The 7,523-nt window shown below is 33.3% G+C and overlaps 1 pseudogene; it reads left to right on the top strand.

Moving 5' to 3' along the window:
- Positions 1-1,017: 1,017 nt before the first annotated feature.
- The window catches only part of LOC129233309 (adenylate cyclase type 2-like), a 57,571-nt pseudogene continuing 51,065 nt past the window's right edge, over positions 1,018-7,523 (top strand).

Below are 7,523 nucleotides of genomic sequence, written 5' to 3'. Positions count from 1 at the left end.
TTGCCGAGAGGGCCGCGATGACGTCCACGACGAACAGCGCGCCGGACGTCCATCAACCAGTGACACGGACCCAAGTGTGCAAAAGGTGCGTGATGTGCTGAACACTTACCGTCGTCTGAGCATCCGAGCAATTGCAGAAGAGGTCGGGATCGATAAGATGACGGTTCACGACATTGTTAAGAACGATCTGGGCATGAGGATGAGGAAGATTTGTGCAAAGCTGGTGCCAAAACACCTGAATGACGAGCAAAAAGAGCGTTGTGTGCCGGATAAGGCACCACCGGACTTCTTCCTATTCCCCAAAGTCAAGAGAGTACTAAAGGGGACGCGGTTCGGAACTCTGCAAGCTGCTCAACTTGCTACGACGAGGGCTCTAGAAGCTTTACGAGTTGCTGACTTCCAGGGGGCTTTCAGGGACTGGGAAATCCAGTACCAAAGAGTTATCGACTTCCATGGGGACTACTTCGAAGATTTCTAGAGAATAAGTGTAGAAATTTTGCCAATAAATATATTTTCTAAGCTCAGTCCGGTTACTTTTTATAGAAACCCTGTATCTATTATGTAATATTAGTTTCTGATAAAAAAAAAGCTATAGAACGAAGCTCTTCGAACTAAATGGGTGTACAGACAGTTTTTTATTTTCAACTCTTGTGTTTTTTTTTTTATAAAGAAAGAGAGTTCCAAAATAGAGAATGACTCTTCTTCAAGCAAATGATGTCAGGTGTTCTACGAAAAATGTGCAGCTGTAAAGGTGCTTATAAGTAGAATGCTTTTCAAAATCATATTTAAAACATAACTTTAAATTCGTTTATTTAAACAAACAAAGACAAACACTCCTATTGAAATAAACTGCGAAACTCTCATATCCAGAAGTTGCATTCATACTTATTTACCGAAGCACCAAGCGAACAAAACTAAAAAATGCCTCTAAGATATTTGCTTTGTCTTTTCCCCAAAAGTATTTCTTATGATCATAAATATTTCTCCGTTTCTAAAGTCAAACTTTATTTTTTGCAGACAAAAATGAATCCCTCTATGGACGTAGAAGAACTTAAGAAAAGGTACTGTGGTCGTCTACAGCATTCTCTTTTTGTATCATTACTCCTCATTTGCATATTTTACGGTGGCGTTTTTCTCCTTCTTGTTACGCTTATTTATCCACATGTGAGTATTTCTATTTATCTTACAAAAGTTTATTTTGTATGAAGTAAACACTTTTTTCAGGGTGTTTTTCATTGCAATGTGTGATTTTTTTTTACGTTTATCTGGATTATTCAATACTTTCTCTACTTTTTTTTGGCAAAAATCTTCATCCTTTTCTTCTTTTTCTCAATTAGCGAATCAAGATACACCCCTCCCCCCGCCACCCATTTGTTATTCATTTCTCTCCATTAATTTTTGAACAAAAAAATGAATGGAAAATAATTATACCATGCAAAACCATTAAAATCGTTTTGTTTGTAGCGAACGTAGATAGTAAAGGTAAAAAATGGAAAAAAATTACTTATTTAGCTCGTTTAAATTAACAAGACGAACTGCAGTAGAATGATGGGATTGAAACTGGTCTTGCTGTTGCTTAGGGCAAGACGGGTAAAATGATCATGAATTAGCCGGTTTTAATTTTTTATAGCTTAACTTCTAAGACTACCTAAAATATTTTTTTTTCTTGACAGATACTAACTTACAGCGTCTGAGAATAATTTACTTTTTCTATTTATTTATTTTTGAACCAAAAAAACTTTAATCAGTGCTTTTTTTTTAATTTAGTGCGCGCACTGAAAAATACCTCTGCACTATATATATATATATATATATATATATATATATATATATATATATATATATATATATATATATATATATATATATATATATATATATATATATATCTTAAGTTTTCTTTATTAGTATTGTTTGGTTTTTGTGTTTTAATTCATGCAACCTGTCAAGTAATTATTTATCTCTTAGTGTCAAGTAATGTTCAAGAATTTCCTTTTGTTAAGAAATACAGGAATCGAATGAGTAAATACGATGTTTGATATTTACTGAAATTTAATTTTGTATTGGTACTTTATGTTTGAAAAATTACTTACTTCAAGATTTTGTGTTTTTTGTGAACTTATATTCCAGTGTCAACGTCTCCCCATCCCCTCCCCCTTTTTTTGTCACACGGTAGACATAATATGATTTCGAAAACAAAATTATTAATATGTCTCAACTTATGCACATCACTGTCTGAGTCTAGGTTGAACAACTGCCACCTCCTTCGAAGCTGTTTTCATTTTTCTAAAATTTAACTACTTTTATTTCTAAGCAGATCATTAAAAAAAAATACAAACTGAACACTGTTTCTGAGGCAGTGAGAAACAAAAGAATGTAAGTGGACTTTTTAAAGTTTTGAGTAAAACGCGTTTAAAGTTCACATCCTAAGTAGTTCATTTTTCTAAAATTTAACTACTTTTATTTCTAAGCAGGTCATTAAAAAAAATAGAAACTGAACACTGTTTCTGAGGCAGTGAGAAACAAAAGAATGTAAGTGGACTTTTTAAAGTTTTGAGTAAAACGCGTTTAAAGTTCACATCCTAAGTAGGCTTTCATTGCAACTTTTTCCTAAATCTAGCTGTATAGCAACACCTACCAGACCAACTTGTAATATCTCTTGCCCCACAGTAGAGAAGAGGTTCTCCTAACATTTACGCTAGTTATCACGAAATTGTTATAGTTTTTACACTCATATCCCTTCGTTTCTCACTGCCTCATATATAGTTTAACATTTTATTATACAACGCGCCCATTTAAATACTTATATTTAAGAAACATAAATATGTATACTTTTGTGAATAAACGGAATAATTTTTTATGCTTGTCATCCCTATGCTATTTATACAAAATTCTTTCGCTTCTTATATGTTATACTAGCTACGTTGCCCAGCTTTGCCCGGTTTATTTTGAAACTAAAAATTGTGTCAAGTGACGTATATTCAACAATCAGGCTTAAAGAAAAGAAGAAAAAAAAACATCAAGCAAAACTTCCCCTCCAAACACTGACGCCAGCGCCAGGTATTCAAATACTTTTAAGAAATTTAAATAAAATGAGAAAGATGGATTTAAAAAATGTAACAATGGAAAAAAAAAAATAAAACAAGTTTAAGAATTGAAAATGAGAAAGATGGAAATAAACAATGGATTCAAAAAGCGTTACCGTGGAAACGCAAAATAAAATGGTTAAAAACTTGAATTGAGAACAGATTTTTGAACTTCATTTAAATCACTTGTAACGTTTTTTTCTAATGGGAGATAGAGGGTTAAACTTTCGACCATAAGTCGAGTTAGATCTGGAGTAAAAAAAGCAGCTCTTTCCACTGGTGTCAAAAAGAAAACTGTGGGACAATTCATTCACTTTTTATTGATAATTTCAATGCAGAAAGTGCCTAAATTTCAGCTAAGCCTAAAAAAAGTCGAGTCAAAAACGCAAATAGCTCCCACCATAATTAAGTTAGAGCATTGAATCAAATTGCGTAGAACGCGGAGAGTTCTTCCCTTTCCAACGACATGTAATATTAAAATGTGCAAATAAATTTTCACCCCCATATTTGGGAATTTATGTGAAAATTCGGCCTAAATTGGAATAAAAAAAAAGAACTGCTCGTCGATTTTTTTTTTTTTCGAACCGATCTGCAAACCTTTCCGGTGCTGAAAGAAAGATCCTGTGAAAATTTCAGCGAAATTAGCCGGGTAGTTCTCGAGTTTTGTGCGTTCAAACAAACAGATGCTTTTTGGAGACTTCTTTTTATACTATGTAGAGATTTATGCATGAATTCTTCTTTTGCAGCTCACGTTATCAGTCACAATGAAACTAGTTTTAAATTTCGATTTATGTCGAACGTACATTCTGTAGAAATTTCATATGTTTGAATAAAAGATTGCATTTTCAAAACTGATTGTTTCATCTTGCGAACATAAGTGCGCGAACTTGAAAAGATCTAGCAATAAAAGAAAATCGTTCATTCATATGCAAATTCTATCATTAGTTCCGTCAATATTAGCATTTCTCTAACAGCTGTTGCTGATATGTTTAATAGACAGTTAAGTTTAAAGCTCTCTTAATATTTCCCTTAAGCGTTAAGCAGTATTTGAAAGTTTAGTCTTTTCATTTAAATGAGATTGTCGTTAGATTTATTAATAGTGCCTCTTGAGATTGTGATCTACTTATGCATATAACAAAATATAATTAGTTGCTTGGTCAAGAAAGAAAAAAAGTCAGACCAACATGACATTGGACATAGGTTCAGTAGCAGAAATGTTTTCAGCAGTCTGTGACGCAGAAGAAAAACCAAAGCGTCGCTTTACATCGTAACGTCTGTATGTGCGTTTGCACGTATCTCGCACAACTCAAAAATGATATGCCGTAAAAGTTGAAATTTTGTATGTAGACTCTGAGTGGGGCTTAGCTGTGCACCTTTAGCTCCAAAAGGGGTATGAGTGCAATCCACGTTTTAGGGGTCAAATCAGTGCTTATTTTTATGCAGACAAGCGCTGTTAGAATTTTACGACCACTTGGCGATGCAGTGCCAAGCATTTGGCCGCCAATGTTTTGTGGCAAACTTAGAGATTTTTTTTTTGTCAAGTTGACAACAATTTCGGCGAAAAAATAATCATTTTTCGTATCTGGTGTTTACTTTGGCGCTTTCGCAATATTTAGAGATATTGATTGAAAAATAATTGTCGATATTTGAAAAATTAATATATATGAAGCACTTTTTTGCATGTGGTTGTGACTAACTACTAGGGGTGCAATTATTTACAACTTAACTTCATCAAGCTCTTGCTCAATCTAAAAATGCTATTATATGGCATTTTTGCTCTTATACACGTTCCACACAGTTTCATGCATTTTTTGAACACAGATGCTAATAAAAGCATCACTTTTCATTAACATTAGTTAAGTACAATGGGGTTGTTTCCTTCAATCAAAAGTAATACTTTTAATCACTGATATAGATAGAATAAGCAAAATAAAATAAAATAAAATAAAATAAAAATAACATGGACCCAGAAAATTCTTTCATTTTCCGAACAGTTATTTTTTAATTATTTTTTTTAGATGTCCGATTTTTCAAACAAGGCGTGGTCTAGATGACGTCACAAATGATGCTTTTTGGCGCATCCTTTGTACCGAGTTTCCACGTTAGGATAATAAAGAAGCGAATTAAAATTGCGCTCTACGCTTGCTATCAACCATATCGTTGCCAACACATGTGAGTAAAGAAGGTAATTAAATATTTTACTCAGTGAATGGCAACACAGAACGGTATTTCATCATGTGTGATATCATTGGCAAGAAATGTAAACAATGAAAGATCACCGATTTAAGTAATTTTTTGAAAATATTAAACTTAAACAAATTATTAAAAAAATTGTTAGATCCTATGTTTTTAAGCATGTTCTTTCAGAAAAAAATACTTTTAAAGTATTGGAAACGATCCCATTCTCTGCATTTACCATAGAGCGATAACTGTAAAAAATTGTCTGAAAAGAAAAGATATTTATTTAAGAAGTATTACTTCTAATGCTTGTTCCTGAGTACAAACACTCATTCCTTAGAGTTTTTAAAGACATCGATTGAACGTAAAAATAAGTAGTGTGGGTTCCAAGTTGTTTTTTCTTTTTTTTTTCGAGATAATGTTTGTTTTATGTCATTTCAAGCACTTTCTATCCATAAACACCGACTAATGGGGTTGTTTTCCATCAGTCAAAAGTATTGCTTTTAGTAACTGAAGCTGATAAAATGAGCAAATAAATAAGAAATAAATAACATAGAGCGAGGAAAATCGTTTATTTTCAAAACCTTTGATTTTTAATTATTTTTTTAGTGTCCAATCTTTCAAACAAGGCGTGGTCTTTATGACGTCACAAGTGATGAACTTTGGCGCGCTGAATGCTTACGTTTTTCTGTCTACCGCGTTTCCAGGTTATGATAATTCAGAAGCGGAGTAAATATTGCGCTCTATGCTTGCTATCAACCATACCCTTGCCAGTACTGCCGTGTGCAGGTAAACTGCAGTATCTGCAGAAATGAGTTTTCGAGATATTTGAAGAAATGAGTGTCGGGTTCAATATTAACCATGGGGAAATCTTGAAATTAGACGTTTTTTTGGACCTTTTTTTTCAGCGGAAACCAAATAAGCGAGCTTGTACAATAAAGATAACGTACAATAGATGATAAAAATGCAAAGAAAAAAAAAAGAAAATGAAAAATTTGCAGTTACTGCCCTTCACCTGCACACGGCAGAATGCATGAGTAGAGATGCGAATTAAATATTGCGCTCTGCGCTAATGGCATCAGTGAATGGTACTTCATAACTGTTGATGTCATGTGCAGAAGCATAAAAAATGGAATTCAATTTGTGCACCGATTAAAATATTTTTTTAAAAATGTTATACTTTGTCAAATTATTAAAAAAAAAGCATACTCTTTCAGAAATAAATACTTTTAAAATTTTGAAAACGACACCATATTACGTCACGGAGGTTTTTTTTTCTGTCCCGTTTTGGGTTAAAACATAGTGCGTTTTTTTTTCTTTTTGAATTGGAGTAACTTTAAGAGATAACTTTTTTAAAAACCGTGACGAAAACTTCTAACAGAGAGGTTACCCAAAAATGTGCACAGGAGACTTTCTAAAATGCTATGTATTCAGCAACAAAATTCGTTTCGACATTTTACAATATGGTATCACTTTTGGAGTTAAAATTTTCAATTTGTATTACTTTCGTGAAATGATTGAACAATATCAAATGATACACGATTTTTTTTTCTCTCACAAACATTGAATTTTTCTCAACTTAACTGACCAAAAATGGAAAACTGAAATTTAAAAAAATATTCTCACAGCCTTTAAATTAACTTACGTTACTCTAAACAGAATTTAGGAGAAGTCAAAGACCTTGTACTCTAGTTGAGTTTCATTCTTTTTTCCTTTATTCATTTATTTATACCCGGCTAGTTTATTACTTCTCTTCGTGGGATTTAAAGAGTCCATGAAAGTAAATGTGATGTCATTCAATCCCTAATTTGCTTAACGGTGGCGCTGTAACCCCCCACAGTGAGGTGTTGGAGTAGCTAATGACAAGAAATACTCTTAAAGAGATTCATGGGGCCGATGACCTTACAAGTTACGAAATAGTCTTAACTTTTGTCTTTCCGGGGCCACAGAGAGCCAAGGTGGGCGCCTTGTTAGTTTTGTCGCAGGGCCCCAGCCGCCCGAGGAAAAAAAGAAAAGAAAAAAAAAAAAGAAGAAAAAAGGGGGACAAAAACTTGTTCGGAGTCCCCCCTTTTTCGTTCTCTCTTTCTCTTTTTTCTTTCATTTTTTTTTCTTTTTTTTTCTCTCATTCTTTTCTTCTTTCTTTTTTTTCCGGGCCCCCTAGTTTCCGACTAGGCTAACATGACCTCTTGTCTGGCCTGTGTCTTTCTAAAAGAATATTGTAAAACTCTGCTTGCGCTTATTTAAAACTTGACTTGAATT

The sequence above is a fragment of the Uloborus diversus genome, unplaced genomic scaffold (assembly GCF_026930045.1).
Source record: "Uloborus diversus isolate 005 unplaced genomic scaffold, Udiv.v.3.1 scaffold_325, whole genome shotgun sequence".
In the NCBI taxonomy this organism is placed as follows: Eukaryota; Metazoa; Arthropoda; class Arachnida; order Araneae; family Uloboridae; genus Uloborus; species Uloborus diversus.
The sequence above is the reverse complement of the archived record's forward strand: the minus strand, read 5'-3'. Positions and strand labels throughout refer to the sequence as shown.